The sequence below is a fragment of the Pleurodeles waltl genome, chromosome 8 (genome assembly GCF_031143425.1).
Source record: "Pleurodeles waltl isolate 20211129_DDA chromosome 8, aPleWal1.hap1.20221129, whole genome shotgun sequence".
NCBI lineage: Eukaryota > Metazoa > Chordata > Amphibia > Caudata > Salamandridae > Pleurodeles > Pleurodeles waltl.
Window position 1 is genome coordinate 1,183,255,346 of NC_090447.1, and position 18,875 is coordinate 1,183,274,220.

The 18,875-nt window shown below is 43.7% G+C and overlaps 1 protein-coding gene across 1 annotated transcript in view; it reads right to left on the reverse strand.

Annotated features, from left to right (window-relative positions):
* Positions 1-18,875, reverse strand: part of TNFSF11 (TNF superfamily member 11) — a 169,867-nt gene that overhangs the window by 117,674 nt on the left and 33,318 nt on the right. The gene's annotated exons all lie outside the window — the stretch shown is intronic.

Here is an 18,875-nt window from a genome sequence, read left to right on the forward strand (position 1 = left end):
GGGTCCAAATGTCAGGAGCTGGAGTCCCTCAGGTGTTTGGAATGCCAATCCGCTGTTTGGTTTAATTTCCCTGTGTTCTAAGCACTAGTGCCAGAAGTCCTTTGCCAAGTTCCCCATTGCCGGAGATGGTGTCCCGCCCATGTGGTTTATGTACTGTGCTGCTGAAGATTATGCTGATTTTTATCAGAAAAGAGCAGGATGTTATGTGCGGCACCAGACTCCTTACCATGAAGGAACCTGCCATGAGTTCCAGAGAGTTGATATGGAATGTTTCTTCTTCTGACCTACAGTGGTATTATCCCCACAAATGGCTCCCATCTTAATCAGCTTGCTTCTAGTTCTATATTGGGATCCAGATCTGTTCCGAAAATGGCCCTGTTGTGACAGTCCTGCACATGCTATAACCACCACTGGATCTACATCTGAGCTTCTTGGCTGAGGCAAATCTCTTCAGTATATGTCTGAGATGCATTGCATTCAGTCTTTTAAGTGTCCGGTAATGTAAAGGCCCAGGCAAGATCTAGTTTAGAGGATGCCAGAAGGCCCACGACCCTCGCCAGGTGACGGAGCGAAACACTGTCCTTCTGTTTTCCACAGCTCTCTGAGAATAAGGGACCTCTTTCTCTGTGGCAATCTCGAGGATTGTTATGTTATTGCATTTCTATTGCGCATGGCTACCCTAAGGCCTCCCAGCGCTTGCAGCAGCAATCACCCACAACTAGGAGAATAAAGCAGATATTAGAACAGCCAGGTTTTTAATAGCCGACGAAATGACAGTTCGTGGCCAGTTTGCCGAAGAGAAAATGGAAGGGAGTTCCACAGTTTGGCGCCTAGATAAGCCATGGATCTTCCGCCCCATTTAGCTTTTTTTATTGGCGGTACTGTTGCCAATAATGCGGATGATGACCTGAGAGGTCTAGGAGGCTTATAGAAATTAGCTAATGTGCGCAACAGGGGAGGGCCTTTGGCGCAAAGGGCTCTGTGGCTATAACATAGGGCCTTGAACTTTACTTGTTGTTCAATGGGGAGCCAATGTAGAGCAGATAGGGCAGGTTTGGCCGACTGCAGTCTAGGCACATTATAGAGAAGGCGAGCTGCCTTGTTCTGAATCACATGTAGTTTTTTTTACATAATTAGGAGATCCTAAGAACAGGGCATTTCCATAATATAAGCGTGAGGAAATTAATGCCTGCACAATGAGCCTCTTGGCGATAAAAGGAAGAACTTCAAAGACTTTCCTTAGAAGTCTGAATATCCCAAAACAGGTAGAAGATATTTTCTCTGCCTGATGGTTCATAGTAAGCCACGGGTCTAACCAGACACTGAGGCTCTTGATATAACTCTTAGGTGGTGGAAGATCTGATGATTGGTCCGGGATAGATGTTACTTGGGGTAAAGGAGAGTAGTGTCCCATAATCATGACTTCTGTTGTGTCCCCATTCAGTTTAAGCTTGCACTCTGCCATCCAATTGGATACTGCCAGCAAGCGTGGGACACGATGTGAGCTGACGTCATCATGTGAGGTGGAAAATTTTACTACCAGCTGGATGTCACCTGCGTACGAGACCAGCGAGAGGCCAAAGGACTACACTATCTTTGCCAATGGTAGCATGTATATATTAAAGAGCGTAGGGCTAAGAGATGAGCCCTGTGGTACTCCCCAGTGGCTGTTAAAACTGCCTGAGTAGCAGGACCGGTCGAGTACCTGAAATGATCTTGCTTCTAGGAAATCCGTGAGCCACTTGAGGGCCTGTCCAGTAATTCCAGTTTTCCTCAATCTAAGGAGTAGAACACTGTGATCTACAGTTTCGAAAGCCGCACTAAGGTCAAGGCCCACGATTGCGGAGGCCTTTCCTTGGTCCAGTCGTTTCCTGACCTCTGTCACCCCTACCAAGACTGATTCTGTACTGTGAGAGGGTCTGAAACTCACCTGAGAGGGATGGAGAATCAGGTTGTTCTCCAGGTATGACGAGAGGTGGGTGCTGACATGTTTTTCCAGGATTTTGACAATAGTTGGCAGCATTGAAATTGGTCTATGATTATTCAGTACTATAGGATCCAAATTTGGTTTCTTAAGCAGTGGCTTTATAATTGCGTGCTTCCACTGTGGGGGGAGGGAACCGCAAGTCAATGACAGATTCAGAAGGTCTGTCAAGATAGGAACTACTTTTGCTGCCCCTTGAACTAAAATAGATGGAGGCGCGGGGTCTAGAGGGGATCCAAATTTAATTGTACTTAATCATTTTAAAGTTGTTTCTATGGATAGAGGAGGGATCCTTGCTAAACAGACCATGTTTGGGACACCCGATTGACTTTCCTCTTGGAAGCTATCTGATTGTATGGGGAAGGCTGAGTAAATATCTGATACTTTTTTTTTTTTTTAAAGAAACAGCCTAACTCGTTACTGTGTTTAACAGAGGCTTCAAGGTCTTCAGTTTGAGCATGAGGGCATACAATTTCTTTTAAAATACGGAATATTTATTTGGGAGAGTTGACTGTTTGCTCTATCCTTGTTGCATAATAGTCCCTTTGTGCCAGTTTAATTTCTCCTTGATACCTTCTAATGGCTGCCCTATATTCTATTTTAATTAGGGTATTGCAGGATTTCCTCCACTTCCTTTCTAGGTATCTGCAGTCGCTTTTTAATACTTGCAGATGAGTAGAAAACCATGGGGCCCTTTTTTAATGGTTGCCAACTTGTCTTGATGTACATGGGAGCGTGACATCAAGGCTGTAAATAATCCTTGTTAGTCCAAGTGTATAACGAATCCCAAGGAGATTATCTTTGTGTGATATTGATCTTGGATTTTTGATAATTTATGATAAAACCCAGGCTCTGATGGAGGAAGGAAGCTAGTTGAAGTTGTTCCTGCAGCTGAGCTGGGTCTTGATGCGGCAGGAGATACCGCTAAGATATTCAATGAGTATCAGCCCTTTCCCACGGAGGCATTCCATGGCCGGACACAGCACTTTCGTGAAGCACCATGGAGAAGAGGAAAGGGCAAATGGAAGGCAAGTGAACTCGTTTATCTGACATTTCCAATCAACCTGTATAAAACGCCAATGAGGGAATATCAGGACTGTGAGGCGCAAGTCCTTCAGATGTAGATGCACAAACTAGTCGTCTGGGCAGCGGATGTCTCTGAGTAGGTGCATGCCCTCCATTTTGAAGTGTTGGGATACCAACTATTTGTTGAAATCTTTTAGGTTTATTACTGGACGAAACCCTTTGTATTTTTTCTCCACCAGAAATAAGGTTCTGAAAAAGGCTCTGGGGTGGAGAGAAGCTATTTTTATTACCTTCTTCTCTAAAAGAGCACTCACCTCTTGATCCATGATCTGATCAGCCTCTTGTGAGAAAGTCAGCGGCAGTGGTTGGGCTCTCTGGTGAGGGGTTCCATAGATCTTTAAGTGTAACCCCAAAATGGTCTGGAATACCCATGCATCTCACGTTATGATCATCCAACTGTGAAGGAAGAATCATAATCTGTCCCCCACCTTGGGTACGAAAAAAAAAGAGTATTGCTTAACATTAGTTTCTTCTTGTACGTTACCAGCACCTTTGAAGACTTCTCTGCTTCCTCCCACTCTGCCACTACCACAAGAGGAGAAAAACCTTTGAATCTATTCTGAAACTGCCATGGCACAGAACATCTCCTTTGGAGTTTGTGGAGAGCTCTGTTATACAACTACCAGGCGAGCACCCACTGTTCTACGGGTCCTTCCAAAAATCTTGTATCCAAAGACTCTGCACTTCCACTGCTGGGCTTTGCCCAGAGAAGAAAACATTGTCATGAGCTCTAAAAGTTCCATAATGAAGGGGTTTCAGAAGTGACTACCCTCCTCAACCTGACCTGCCTTGGAGGTAGCCAATTCTACCAATTTCAAGTCACTTTTTATCAGGCGTGACCTTCTGCTTTCTGTGGCTAAAGCGCAGTTTGCGTTAACCAGGAAGCATAACGCTCTCTGTGCCCATCTTGACAGGATATCTGGGTCAATGAGGTTGCCAAATTCATGGGCCTCCTCAGCCATATCTAAGATTTTAGTAAGAAACCCCAGTTCATTTAATAGTTTGTCCAGACTGGACTTGCAAGAGCGATCTAGGCCTCTTTATTGGGTCCTTGTGACCTTTGTTATAAAAGTTACAATTTTAAGGTCAATTTCCAGGGTGCAAGATACCTTCCCGGCTAGAGATGGCCTTGGACATTCTGCTTTGAGTCTTCCCTGAACCAATATGTCCATTAACGTTCTGATGTGGCTTCTCACATATCGCGCTACCTCTGCAGCATTGATAATATTGTCAAGGTTAAACATGTCAGAGTAACCTGCCAATTTTGATGGGTTGGCATCGCTATTAGAATCCGTCCTGGGGCATTTGGGACTGCACACCGGCCTTTACTGTCTACTGGGTCTTGGTTTATTCCCAGAGTCTGCATTATCAGAGTCGTCCACAGCATCTTAATCATCTCCCGGAGGGACGACTGTATCCTCATCTGGGTTTTCATAATGGTCGTCCTCCTGACTACCTTTGGCATCGCCCATCGCTTTAAGAAGGCTCTCAGCATGAAAAGCATCTGAGGGTAGGGCATCATGCTGCATCACAGATGTAGATTTAACGCCATCCTAGAGGGGTCCTTAAGAGCCCCCAGGAGAAGAAGGACCCCTATATTCCCTGCCATGGAGTTGGATTCTTTTTTATAGCAGACAACCATATAACTTGTCTACTGATGGGTTCCAAGGCTGAATGGATGGTTCATTGAAACAATGCCTCTAAGACATCTAGAAGCCCCTCATTAACAGGGAGAAACACATGCTCCTCCTACACCATCTCTAAAGCATATACCAGAACAGCTAGGTATTTTATATTACACTGGCTGGAAAAAGGGCTGGTGTAGGGGTCAACTGTTACCAATTGGGGAGATTTGCAGTAACTAAACCTTTACACTGGAGTTTATAAAATTGAATCTTCAAAAGACGTGCAATCCACCTCACTGGAAATGGTGCGCTCTATTGCAGCACGATCCGTCACCACATCAATCCCAAATTGGGCCACTAAGTGACTTACCCACCCCGTGGCCAGCCTGGAGATGAAAAACCTGTGTCAGCAGCCTCCAAAATGGGCCGTAAGTGCCCTTGAGCCTGGGAAGATGCCTGGTTACAGAGAGCCTCAGTGCAAAGCACTTGTGAGGGGACAGCAATAGAGAGGAAGGAGGCCAAGCAGGAAGCTTAGCACCCCTCCCAAGACAAAGGTGCCTGGATGAGCGCCCAAACTAGTCAAAGATTACACACCATCACCATATAAATCTACAGCAATAAAAAAAAAACGTATATCCAATTTTAGTTATATACATAGCTAACATAAAAGAAAGTTGCTTACGAGGCAGCTGAGCAGAAAAAAAACAGGAAGTGCCTTTCCTTCATAATGTCACTTTACATGGGAGAGTAATGCCATTAGTAGCCACTGATGTATTATTTGAAAAGACATATGGGAAATGTAGTCTTTTGAGTTACTGGTTATTGTTGTTCTTGACTGCTGTGCTAAGATAAATGAAACAGAAATGCATAATCTGAGCATCTGGAAGTGACATTGAATTCCCAATCTGGACAGAGTATAAAAGCAACATTTAAATGTAACCAAAACTGAAAGGCAAATAATATCACATGCTATTGCTTGAACACTCTACCTTTAAAAAGAATAGCAGCCTGTATCCATCTTAGGCATTAAACACTACTTAGACCTCCACTTAAGAAGTGCCATTTCTACAACACTCAGGAGTGTGTAATGTTATAAAATCTCTTCATGTCCAAAGGATCAACATTCAGAAAGCTACTTGTCCTGCAAAACAATCTAATTGTCCCATTTGGTACCATACAATGAGGTCTGCAGCATTCTCGTATAAGAGCTCGAATAGTAGCCTCTGATTATGCCAGGGGCCCCATTACATCAGGATATGTATTCTTACATGGCTATGTTCATGCCACCTTTCTTACTGTATAGGACTCTCAACACACTAGGGTAGTCTTCGGCCCGCCAGGGTCGTGGTGGAGGTCGGACCGCGGTGGGGCAGCCAGTACTGTCAGTTCTCTTCCACAGGAGGGACTGGTGGTCCTAATCGTGGACTGTGACGGTCGTGCTGCGGTGGGGACGTCAGTACTGCCAGTTCTCCTCCACAGGACTTCGGCAGACGATGAAAACTGCCCGCCGAAGTCATAATGACCTCCTAGGTGTTTATGACAAATAATTGAATATTCACAGACTCTGCATATGAGGGGGCTCTGCTCAGGATGACAGCATGGCTCTGAATATGTCAGCCCTTTCATGATGTTGGAGTTCTGAATATAGCTCTGTTCAGGACAGATCATTGCTATAATTGTATAGAAGCCCTCTTTATTGATTGAGGAAGAGTCTGCCCTGACAAATATATTTGTAAACATTCACTTATTTTCACAAAATGTTACTGTAAATAAACTTAACGATTCTAGTTCCAGTCCAGTGCCCTGATTACCAACTTAGAAACAAGGAGACTGCCCCAGTCTGACACTGTCCACACTAATTTTTGGAAAGAGTAGGCATGAGCAGTGCTGTGCATTCATGCAGGTGGAAGGGATTGTGCATGAGGGAATTGTTACATAAAGTAAAGTGTATGTGAGCTCTGCTATAGAGGGTACATGTTGTTCCAGAGATGAGATGTGCCATGCCCATGGGTTGTGCAGGAGATATACAGAACACGAGCTGTGTGAAGATTGAGCTTTACTTTGCATGAAGTCTACATGGGACAAACTGGAAAAGGCAACTAAGTAAATTCCACGAGCTGGGAAAGGCATGCCCTTTCTTCTTAACATCTTCTGTGACAAGTTAGTGCCTGCTGTAACCATAGTACATTAATGTTTTTGAACGACCTGTCTTTGGGGTTTTCCAAAAGATTCATTTACCTTGTTGGCTTCCTTGCAACCACCCTACTGCCTCTGAACCAAAAATTTCGTTTTTTTTTAGGAAGTACTTTAGTAACAAATTCACCCTTGTTTGTTAGAGATTTGGTCACCCAGAGTTTATTGGGTGTGTCAAGGTGCTAATCTTTAAAACAAAATTGTGTATAATGTTCATGGGTCAAGTGCCTTAAAGTTGGGGTAAGTATTCAAGTCAGAAACACTGAAATACAGAGAGGAGGAATCGCAGCGTCGATTACTGACAGGGGTTCCAATGCAAAAAGGTATGCAATTTCCTGCAGCATTTAACAATTTGAGGTTATGTGTATTGCTTCCAGACGGCTACTTTATTTTATGCAAGTGTATTCAGAAGAATGGAAGCAAGATTGGTGATTTTATTTAAAAAAACAGACAATGTACCTTAAAAAATGTGCTCCTTGAAAAAGGATGAAGCGACCAGGTGGTTTTGCTTGACTATTGTGCAATTTGTTTGCTTTCCAAATAAAATATAGCCCAAAATATTTGCAACTTGAAAATGGTTTAAGTTTGCAGAAAACTACTATGCAGTGTTTGACAATATTAAATACCATTTCACTAAGGCATCATTTAACACATCAAGTTTGGTGCCTGCCAGAATTTAAAAAACAAAATAAAGGTGAATCAACGTGAAACTACTAAAAAATGAATTAATTGGGCTCCCTCCTTCTTACACAATACCGCAAACATGCATCCACAGATCTGTTAACTTACATGGATGCAGAATTACGACTTTTAGCAATTCGTAAGAGTTTACATGTGTTGGCCTGGAAACCTTCAACAGTTCCAGGTTTCTATGCATGCTCTTTACAAACATATGTATTTTTTTTCCCCTGGGAGTAAATTTATGACCTTTTCAAGGGTGCAAAGGGGGGTAAGGGAAGAGTTTGTGATGCCGTCAAACTGGAACGCTGCACGCATTCACATATTTACAGTGCAATGCAGGTCTGGGAAAAAACACTTCAGCCTGTGAATAGATTTTCTCCCACACCTCTTTTTGTGAGTGAATCCTTTTATAGGTGCAAAACCAAACTTTGTGTCCAAGCCAATCTTGCATGCATTGATAGCTTACATTTTTAGTCTAGAACTAGATAAAGTCTACAAATTCTTGCCAAACTAGGGACGCCCTTTGATGTTTTCATTGGCAGAGGTCTCTTAATTGGTAGGTTTAGCTTTAAAACCCCGCAAGCCTTCAATCCATGAAACTATAGAGATTGTAATACACTCTTAATAATGCACTCATACAAAGACACCCAGGGGTTTAGATTTCCTACAGCCCAACACATATTGTTTGGGGTCAAGGACAACAAGATTTATTGTTTATTTTGTCTTTGGGACAAGTAGGCTCAACCCCCTACAGTACAAACCCTTTGGCTGCCAGTTTACTGCAACACATTAGGGAGCAGGGAAGGGCATTGTCTGCAGTTAAGGTAATTTTTGTGTTCACATACTGGTCAAACTTTTATTTGTGGCTCATTATCGAAAAACCTTATATTAGGGCGAGCGCTCTAAGAAAATGTTATGAGCTCAGGCTGCATTACTGACCGGGATTCCAGTATAAAAATGTGTATATGTTTCCAAAGTTTAAAAATATGAGGCTACATATAATGCTCCCAGAATGCACTCTGACTACATGCAAATATTAGCAGATGCTAAAAGCAAGATTAATGATTGTCTGCTTTCAAAATAAAACGTTCCCACAAAATATGCAACTAAGAAAAAAACGTTTTGCTAAATTACTGTAAAATTTTAAGCATCATTTTGTTGAAGCATCATTTAGTAAAATGTGTTTATACATGCTAGCATTTTAAAAACATTTTGTAATGGAAAATCTACGTGAACAGGTTTAACAAGATCATGGGAAATATTAAATTAAACAAGCATTGGCAAAGCCAATTGGTCTAACATTGATGGGCAACCTTTTGGCTTTGTCAATGCTTTTTTTTTTTTTTTTTACATTATTTTTGTAAAATATTATTGTTGTGGGAGCTGATGGGGCCCTCATCATTTTAATGAACATTAGCAAAAACAAAAAGATTTTTTGTCTCAAAAATCACAAATTGCCTCAGTTTCTTGTGCTGATACGCTCCTTATGAAAGAGAAGTATGAGAGATCAAATTTTAATAATAATGAAAGATCTTGGCTACCACCAGAACAAATCAGATGCCCGATGCTTAACCCCTTCTGTGCCCAGGACGTAATGATTACGTCCTGAGGCACAGTGCTGCTGTGCCCAGGACGTAACCATTACGTCCTGTGCACAGAGCCCAGAGGGAGCGCTAGCACTCCCTCTGTGGGGTTCCCCCCCACCCCCCCAAGTCAGGGATGGAAGGGGAAGCCCTTCCCCTCCCACCCCGACCCCCCCAACCCCCCTGTGACGTCAGCGCGCGAGCGCACGCTGATTAGTCACAGGGTCTCCCCCATCGCGCTGGAAGCTGTGCTTCCAGCACGATTGAAAGAGAAATGCAAAGCATTTCTCTTTCAATCCCATGGGGGAGGCCCAGAGGGGCTTCAAAGGGAAGGAAATGTATTTCCTTCCCTTTGAAGTCTCTCACAGGGTTTCAAAAGCCGGATTGCTTGCAATCCGGCTTTTGAAACCCCACTAGACACCAGGGATTTTTTTTTTTTCCTGAAACTTTCAAAAGGGAGCGACCCCTTGGGCAAGGGTCGCTCCCAGGGGGGGCATTTCTTTAGGAAGGCCTTTTCTGCCCCCCCTGGGGGCAGAAACCTCTAGGCACCAGGGATCTTTTTATTTTATTTTTGTGATGTTTTCTTTTTTTTTTTTAGGTGGGGAGCGACCCCTTAGGCAAGGGTCGCTCCCCTAGGGGGCAATATATATTTAGGCCATTTCTGCCCCCCTTGGGGGCAGATTGGCCTATTTTGATGAGGCCAATCTGCCTCCAAGGGGGGCAGAAACCATTAGACACCAGGGAGTTTTTTTTTTTTGCGGTAATTTCACGCAACGGGAGCGACCCCTTGGGCAAGGGTCACTCCCAGGGGGGGCATTTTTTTGGGAAGGCCTTTTCTGCCCCCACGGGGGGCAGAAACCTCTAGGCACCAGGGATCATTTCTTTTTTTTCTTCTTTTTGTTATGTTTTCTTTTTTTTTTTAGGTGTTTGCAAAGGATTCTGGGTAACAGAACCTGGTCAGAGCCCCACAAGTCACCCCATCTTGGATTCCCCTAGGTCTCTAGTTTTCAAAAATGCGCTGGTTTGCTAGGTTTCCCCCAGGAGCCGGCTGAGCTAGAGGCCAAAATCCACAGGTAGGCACTGTTTTCTATGAAAAATGTGATGTGTCCACGTTGTGTTTTGGGCCATTTCCTGTCGCGGGCGCTAGGCCTACCCACACAAGTGAGGTATCATTTTTATCGGGAGACTTGGGGGAACGCTGGCTCCTCTCAGATTCCAGAACTTTCTGCCACAGAAATGTGAGGAACATGTGTTTTTTTTAGCCAAATTTTGAGGTTTGCAAAGGATTCTGGGTAACAGAACCTGGATCGAGCCACACAAGTCACCCCATCTTGGATTCCCCTAGGTCTCTAGTTTTCAGAAATGCACAGGTTTGGTAGGTTTCCCTAGCTGCCGGCTGAGCTAGAGGCCAAAATCTACAGGTAGGCACTTTGCAAAAAACACCTCTGTTTTCTTTCAAAAATTTGGATGTGTCCACGTTGCGCTTTGGGGCGTTTCCTGTCGTGGGCGCTAGGCCTACCCACACAAGTGAGGTATCATTTTTATCGGGAGACTTGGTGGAACGCTTGGTGGAAGGAAATTTGTGGCTCCTCTCAGATTCCAGAACTTTCTGCCACAGAAATGTGAGGAACATGTGTTTTTTTAGCCAAATTTTGAGGTTTGCAAAGGATTCTGGGTAACAGAACCTGGTCCGAGCCACACAAGTCACCCCATCTTGGATTCCACTAGGTCTCTAGTTTTCAGAAATGCACAGGTTTGGTAGTTTTTCCTAGGTGCCGGCTGAGCTAGAGGCCAAAATCTACAGGTAGGCACTTTGCAAAAAACACCTCTGTTTTCTTTCAAAAATTTGGATGTGTCCACGTTGCGTTTTGGGGCGTCTCCTGTCGTGGCCGCTAGGCCTACCCACACAAGTGAGGTATCATTTTTATTGGGAGACTTGGGGGAACGCTGGGTGGAAGGAAATTTGTGGCTCCTCTCAGATTCCAGAACTTTCTGCCACAGAAATGTGAGGAACATGTGTTTTTTTAGCTAAATTTTGAGGTTTGCAAAGGATTCTGGGTAACAGAACCTGGTCCGAGCCACACAAGTCACCCCATCTTGGATTCCCCTAGGTCTCTAGTTTTCAGAAATGCACAGGTTTGGTAGGTTTCCCTATGTGCCGGCTGAGCTAGAGGCCAAAATCTACAGGTAGGCACTTTGCTAAAAACAGCTCTCTTTTCTGTGATGTGTCCACGTTGTGTTTTGGGGCATATCCTGTCGCGGGCGCTAGGCCTACCCACACAAGTGAGGTATCATTTTTATCGGAAGACTTGGGGGAACATAGAATAGCAAAACAAGTGTTATTGCCCCTTGTCTTTCTCTACATTTTTCCCTTCCAAATCTAAGACAGTGTGTAAAAAAGACGTCTATTTGAGAAATGCCCTGTAATTCACATGCTAGTATGGGCACCCCGGAATTCAGAGATGTGCAAATAACCAATGCTTCTCAACACCTTATCTTGTGCCCATTTTGGAAATACAAAGGTTTTCTTGATAGCTATTTTTTACTCTTTATATTTCAGCAAATGAATTGCTGTATACCCGGCATAGAATGAAAACCCACTGCAGGGTGCAGGTCATTTATTGTCTCTGGGTACCTAGAGTTCTTAATGAACCTACAAGCCCTATATATCCCCGCAACCAGAAGAGTCCAGCAGACGTAACGGTATATTGCTTTCGAAAATCCGACATTGCAGGAAAAAGTTACAGAGTAAAACGTAGAGAAAAATTGATGTTTTTTTCCCCTCAATTTCAATATTTTTCTTTTTCAGTTGTTATTTTCTGTAGGAAACCCTTGTAGGATCTACACAAATTACCCCTTGCTGAATTCAGAATTTTGTCTACTGTTCAGAAATGTTGCGGTTTCTGGGATCCAGCATTGGTTTCATGCCCATTTCTGTCACTGACTGGAAGGAGGCTGAAAGCACAAAAAATCGTAAAAATGGGGTATGTCCCAGTAAAATGCCAAACTTGTGTTGAAAAATTGGGTTTTCTGATTCAAGTCTGCCTGTTCCTGAAAGCTGGGAAGCTGGTGATTTTAGCACCGCAAACCCTTTGTTGATGCCCTTTTCAGGGAAAAAATCACAAGCCTTCTTCTGCAGCCCCTTTTTCCCATTTTTTTGAAAAAAACGAAATTTACACTGTATTTTGGCTAATTTCTTGGCCTCCTTCTGGGGAACCCACAAAGTCTGGGTACCTCTAGAATCCCTAGGATGTTGCAAAAAAAGGACGCAAATTTGGCGTGGGTAGCTTATGTGAACAAAAAGTTATGAGGGCCTAAGCGTGAACTGCTCCAAATAGCCAAAAAAAGGCTCAGCACAGGAGGGGGAAAAGGCCTGGCAGCGAAGGGGTTAATGACAAACGTGCACCCGTGGTATATGTCCTTGTGTTAGTGTTGATTTATGGCTTTCATGAATTCACAAGAATGTATGTTAGTAGGCCAGGAAATCATACTCCTAGAAAATATCTGTGAACCTTATTTTAGCACGAGCAAATGTGCATGCATGCATAGATTTGCTTATGTGAAAATCTGTTGAGCAAGTTTACAAGTTCACTTGCCCTCTAACCACTTTTTTTCCAAAGCTGGAAAACATTTAACTTCTGCCCTTGTCAAGGAGTAAATTTCCAACCTTTTCCAACATGGAAAAAGATTAGAGAAGAGCTGGGGAAAAACCCTAAAACATACAAGTTAATAGGTTTATAATACACTCAATAGGGCACTCCACCCCTGGCACTATTGCTTACTGCTACCTCCAGTCCTAGTATGCAGATCTGAGGAAAGGTAGCAAAATAAGGGAATTGCTAGTATTCAAACCTTACTATAGCATGAGCCTTGGCACAATCAGAGAGGCTTTTGCTGCCATAAGTTGTCACCGCACTACATGGCACCAAAGAGACAAGTGGATTTTGTTATAAGACAAGTAGATTTATGAAGCAACATGTCCCATGGACAAATAGATATTTCATGAAATTCCACACCCCTGCACAGCATTGAATTGTGGGGCACTGTGGTGTCAGCACAAGGACCTGTACTCCACAATGCAATTTGTCTCGATGGAGTAGAAAACAAGTCCTTTAAGTAGAAATGAACAAAGCCTGTAAACAGCAGTTCTTATTTGCCTCTTGAAACCAGATTGTGTATAGAGTGATGCATAAGATGTGACAAGCACACATGAATTCCAGTTTAATTTAATAAAGTGTGATAGCTGTAGATTGAAGGTGCCATTGTACTAAAATCTTATTGTATGAATAAACTGTCAGGCAGCGCACATTTTCAAAACTTGACCCAGAGAGTCCAAAGGCAGTATTTAAACCTCCTTTCATTCTCATTCACAATTACGGAGGGCAAAGGACAGAGCAATATTTATCAGAGTGCACCTCTTCTTTCCCAGGTGGCTGGGTGAGATGAGAGATTGACATCAATGCTGTGGGAAAGGGTGTACTGCATTTTCATGTAGGCACAGACACAGCGCATAAAGAAGGCTTAACTCAACTGGACCCCCCCTCCATGAAGTCATTTGACACAGTTTGGAGGCTGTGTTCTGCAGCTAAAAGCAAGCACAGAATATGTGAAGTGCAATTCACTCAACAATGGAAATAGCTCTCAGGGACTGCAGTCAGTGCGTTAGACTGGGAATACTGCTGTGCTTTGATCATCTGGTTTGGAGTCAGGGGCCTGTTCGGTCTCTATTTTAGATACTAGCACAGAAATGTATCAGTGATGTATTATAGAATGATGCAGATAGGAAAACAGAGAGGGGATGGGGACAATTAACTGACACTACACCTCATGCTTACGCTGAAAATAATGCGGGGGTGAGGCCACGCATGATGGCCGGTAGGACACGCCTCTAAGAGGCTCCTCGCGTCCCCAGTTAAATTATTTAATAATCCTGCCCAACCGGGACTAGTAACCGGGTCTGTTGGTTGCTGAGACCCCCCTCCCCCCCCCCCCCCCAGTGTAGAGGGAATCAGCGGGCTTGCTCCTGGCCGCTGAAGTGTGCGAGCGGTGCCCTGGGATACTGAGGCCTAAATTGGAGGTGACAGCTGGGGCCTCGGGTAAATAGGGCGCGGGTGGCGAGCCTGTTCATTCTGACCACTGCTGGGGCCAGGTGGTCAGAGGGAGGAGAAGCAGAGAAGAGGGGCCGGAGGCGAGCGAGGCGACATCCTCATCTGCCTGAAACAGCATGGGGCAACTGGGCCGAGAGTCAGCCGAAGACAGCACATCGGCCGGGAGTGTGAGGGCCTGCCGAGAGGACATCGCAGCGCGCTGCCTGGTGCAGTGCATATCCAAGTGGCGTGGGCCCCGGAGAGATAATGTGGTGAGGAGACATGGAGGGCCTGGAGTGAGTGCAGAGTGGCGGGCCCCTGCTGCGCGGCCTAGGGACTGGCAGGTGGCCCTATCCTGGTGTTGGGCTGGGCTGGCCTGCAGGGCCCAGAGTGGGTTACACTGCGAGTACGTTAGCCCACTGCACCTGCTTTATGACCCAGAGGACCTCCTCAAGGGTGTGGTGAGACTGGCAGCAGAGGGGTGACTCTGGGCCCAGGAGCTACATGTGGGTCCTGAGTCTCCGCTGGACTGAGACCAGTGCTGTGGATTTGAGAGACCAGAGACAGTTGATGATCGCCCAGTGATCTTCCTGGGATAACGGGGGTTGTCCCACACACGCCCCGTGACAGATCCTGTTGGCAGATGCTTGCTATCGTGGCTGGAGAGAGACTCTGAGCACTTTATCCCAGACTGTGCCTATAGGTAAGATTAAGTGATTTCCCCTACCGCAGGGCAACACGATGGAGTTGTATACCATGCCGGCCCCGTTTACAGAGCGGGTGTCATGACCACACAAACTTGCCAAGTCAAATCAAAGAACTGCATGAGAAAAGCAAAGAGATATCCTCAGTGGAGACAGCAAACCCCAAACTGGAAGAAGGTTTGCAGAGTAATCTTGTGCTTATTTCAAAGGAAGAATCAAGAAGAGAAGATCCAAGATGGCCGCTGTGAGTCCTGAAGGTTAGTTACAGTTCTAGTCTTGCAATCGGTTGGTTGCTAGGTAACGAGCTCTCCAGCTGGAAGCCTTGCACTTCAACTGAGGTCTGACAGGAATCAGCTGTGTGGAGAGAGAGCGCTCTTCAGAACAGAAACTCCTGTGAGGTAAAATTACATTTGAAAATTATATTACAGAAAACGGATAAATATTGTCAAGGTTATTTCGAAGAGTTTGATAGTAGACCATTCCCGTGGAAGTCGGCAAGGCTACAGAGTTAATGTATGAATTAACCTTATGTTTACAAGGTTCTTGTTTAAGATATTAAAGTCAAAGAAAAAACGAACTTTAAAAGAGCAAGTATCTACAAATGTCAAGGTTATAAACAAAGGCCAAGTTTTAAGGAGAAACGAACTGTTAACAAATAAGCATTTACAAATTCAATGGTAATAAACCAAAATAGAGTTTAAAAGAGAAACGAACTTAAATAAACAAGCATTTACAACTACAAGTTATCGACAGATGTCGAAGTAAGGAAGGAGAAACTAACTGTAATAAACAAGCATTTACAAATACAAGTTATCAACAAATGTCGAAGTAAGAAAGGAGAAACGAACTTTAATAAACAAGCATTTACAAATACAAGTATTGACAGAAGTCACAATAGGACAGGAGAAATTAAATAACATCAGCTGATTTGAAGAACACATTATCACCAACTATATATGTATATATATATATATATAGCAACATGAAACCAATCTCTAACAAAGGTTGAGAAGTTCTTCCAGAATCAGTAATAAGCATTTTTTTAAGAAGAGCTATCATTTATAGAGAGAAGCAAGGCTACAGAGAACTCAGGGTGAGTGAAGAAATAATAGAATTAAAGAGAATTAAGGGGGTTATTCTAACTTTGGAGGAGGTGTTAATCCGTCCCAAAAGTGACGGAAAAGTGACGGATTTACCACCAGCCGTATTACGAGTCCATTATATCCTATGGAACTCGTAATACGGCTGGTGGTATATCCGTCACTTTACCGTCACTTTTGGGACGGATTAACACTCCTCCAAAGTTAGAATAACCCCCTAAGTGTTGAGAGTAGAAAGTGAAAAACTGATGTTGTATGTCCCTAGTAATTGCGACTGTGACTCTTGCAGGTGCTGTATCCAATCTTAGATGTGAAGAGGCAGACTGAGTACTGGCGTTCATCATCTCTGTGGCAGTCTCTCTACCATCCCATTCCCCTTTCCCCCTCCGGGGTACTCACCATGAAGGATTAATATTCGTTGTGAGTAGCTCGGGTCGGGACTGAGGAGTTATCTTCTGCTTCTGAGGAAATCGAATTGAAGTATCCTGACAGATTGAAGTGCCATCACCCTAATTTTAGGGAAAAAACAGATTTCCTCCTGAGCAGAATGGCAGAAGGAATTGATATAAAAGCATTAGCCACCGTTTTGGAAGGGTTACAGAAACAATTAAATAACACCATAGAAGAAACAGTCCAAATAAAACAGCGAATAAATGAGTTAGGGAACACCGCTAAATCAAATGAATCTGTGCTTTCACAAATCCCTAGCCCTTCACAGTCTGCAGGTATATCCACTCAAGTAATTCATGCGGTTTCCCCTATTATTCCTTTGGCTCAACCCGAGCACTTCGGTGGGGATCCAAATAAGGCGCAGATTTTTCTGACCCAATGCTCATTGCATTTTTTATGTAGGCCAGTCATTTTTTCCGAAGACCAGTCCAAAGTGGCATTTATATTGTCTTATCTGACAGGAGATGCGACCGCATGGTCCATGCCAATAATTTCCAGAAATGATCCTGTTTTATATAATTTCCAAAATTTCAAGGAAGAGTTCTTGAGAATATTTGATCGGCGAACTGCAGCTCAAGCCACTGACAATGAACTACTGGAAATCAGGCAAGGTAATAAAGATCTAGTAGCCTATCTGGCTCATTTCAATAAACTCATTGTAGAGACTGCCTGGCCGGAGTCAAAAAGAGCCGCCATATTTTATCGTGGACTGAGAGATGAATTGAAAGATGCCTTAGCACAAGTTCCAAATAGACCCACCGAAATTTCGGAGTTAATTGATCTTGTGTTACAGATTGACCACCGGTTAACTGAACGAAGAGCAGAAAAGAGAAGAGAGTATTGACCATTTCCCCTGAGAATTGATCGTGTAAGAAATGATCATACGAGAGCCGGAGAAGGGATAACGATAGAAGAACCAATGCAAATTGGTTCCATCCGAGGTCCTTTATCTAAGGAAGAAAAAGAGAAAAGAAGAGTGAATCAACTATGTTTATATTGCGGTGCATCTGGGCATTTTGTTAAAAACTGTCCCAAGAAACCCAAAGCTCTTCAGTCGGGAAAAGGCCAGCTTCACCAGTAGAGGGAGTTGCCCTGATGAAAGCAGAACCCAAGACAACTCCTTTAGATCAACGAGTGGCGAATACCTTACAAACCGCAGCGCCACATTTGGTACAAACAGTATCAGTTAAGACCCTTGAGAAGGAAATTCAAGGGATCTCAGTTATGATAGACTCTGGAGCTACGGGCAACTTCTGTGATATCAAATACGCTCGTAAAATGGGTATTCGATTTATCAAGAAATCTACTTTGGAAGTAGTAAGAGCTGTGGATGGAACCAATCTTTCTTCAGGACCCATTTCCCATGAGACTGAACCAATTCAGATGCAAGGTTTTGGTGGACATCAGGAGCAGATAATCTTTAATTTGATAGATGCTCCACAATTTCAACTCATTTTGGGTCTGCCCTGGCTTACAGAACATAATCCACAAATTGATTGGAGCAAAAGAACGATCAAGATGAATTCCTCTTACTGCAAAGAGAATTGCTTTCATGATGGAGTGGAAGTGTCCACCAAGTCCCAAGCGGCCTGTTTATCATCACACTCTTCAATGATCTGTGCACTAAAGACAGCAGAAATCCCAAAAGAATATGAGGATTTAGTTGCCGTTTTTGATGAAAAGGAGGCTGAGAAATTGCCACCACATCGACCCTACGACTGCAAAATTGAACTGGAGCCAGGTGCGATATTGCCATGTAGCAGAATATACGCATTGACCGAAGCAGAGAATCAACATTTAAAGGAGTATTTGGATCAATATCTTGCTAATGGTTTTATTCGTCCTTCTGAATCTCCAGTGTCATCCCCACTATTTTTCATACCAAAGAAGGATGGGAGTCTTCGAACTTGCATTGATTATCGAGCCCTCAATCAGGTTACCATCAAAAATCGATACCCACTGCCTTTAGTGTCAGTTTTATTAGATCAAGTAAAGAATGCTAGAATCTACACCAAATTGGACCTGCAAGGAGCATATCATTTGATTCGAGTGGCTTCAGGGGATGAATGGAAAACCGCTTTTCGGACTCGATAAGGATTATTTGAATATCAAGTGATGCCTTATGGGTTATGCAATGCTCCCGCTGCCTTCCAGCATTTCGTTAATGATATATTACGAGAATTCCTCGACCGGATTGCCGTGGTTTATATAGATGACATTTTAATCTTTTCCGACAATCTACAGGAGAACATTTCCCATGTTCGATCCATCCTCACAAGGTTGCAAGAAAACCATCTCTATGTAAAATTGGAGAAGTGTGCATTTCATGTGGAACGAGTTGAGTTCTTAGGATTCATTTTGTCACCAGAAGGAGTTAGTATG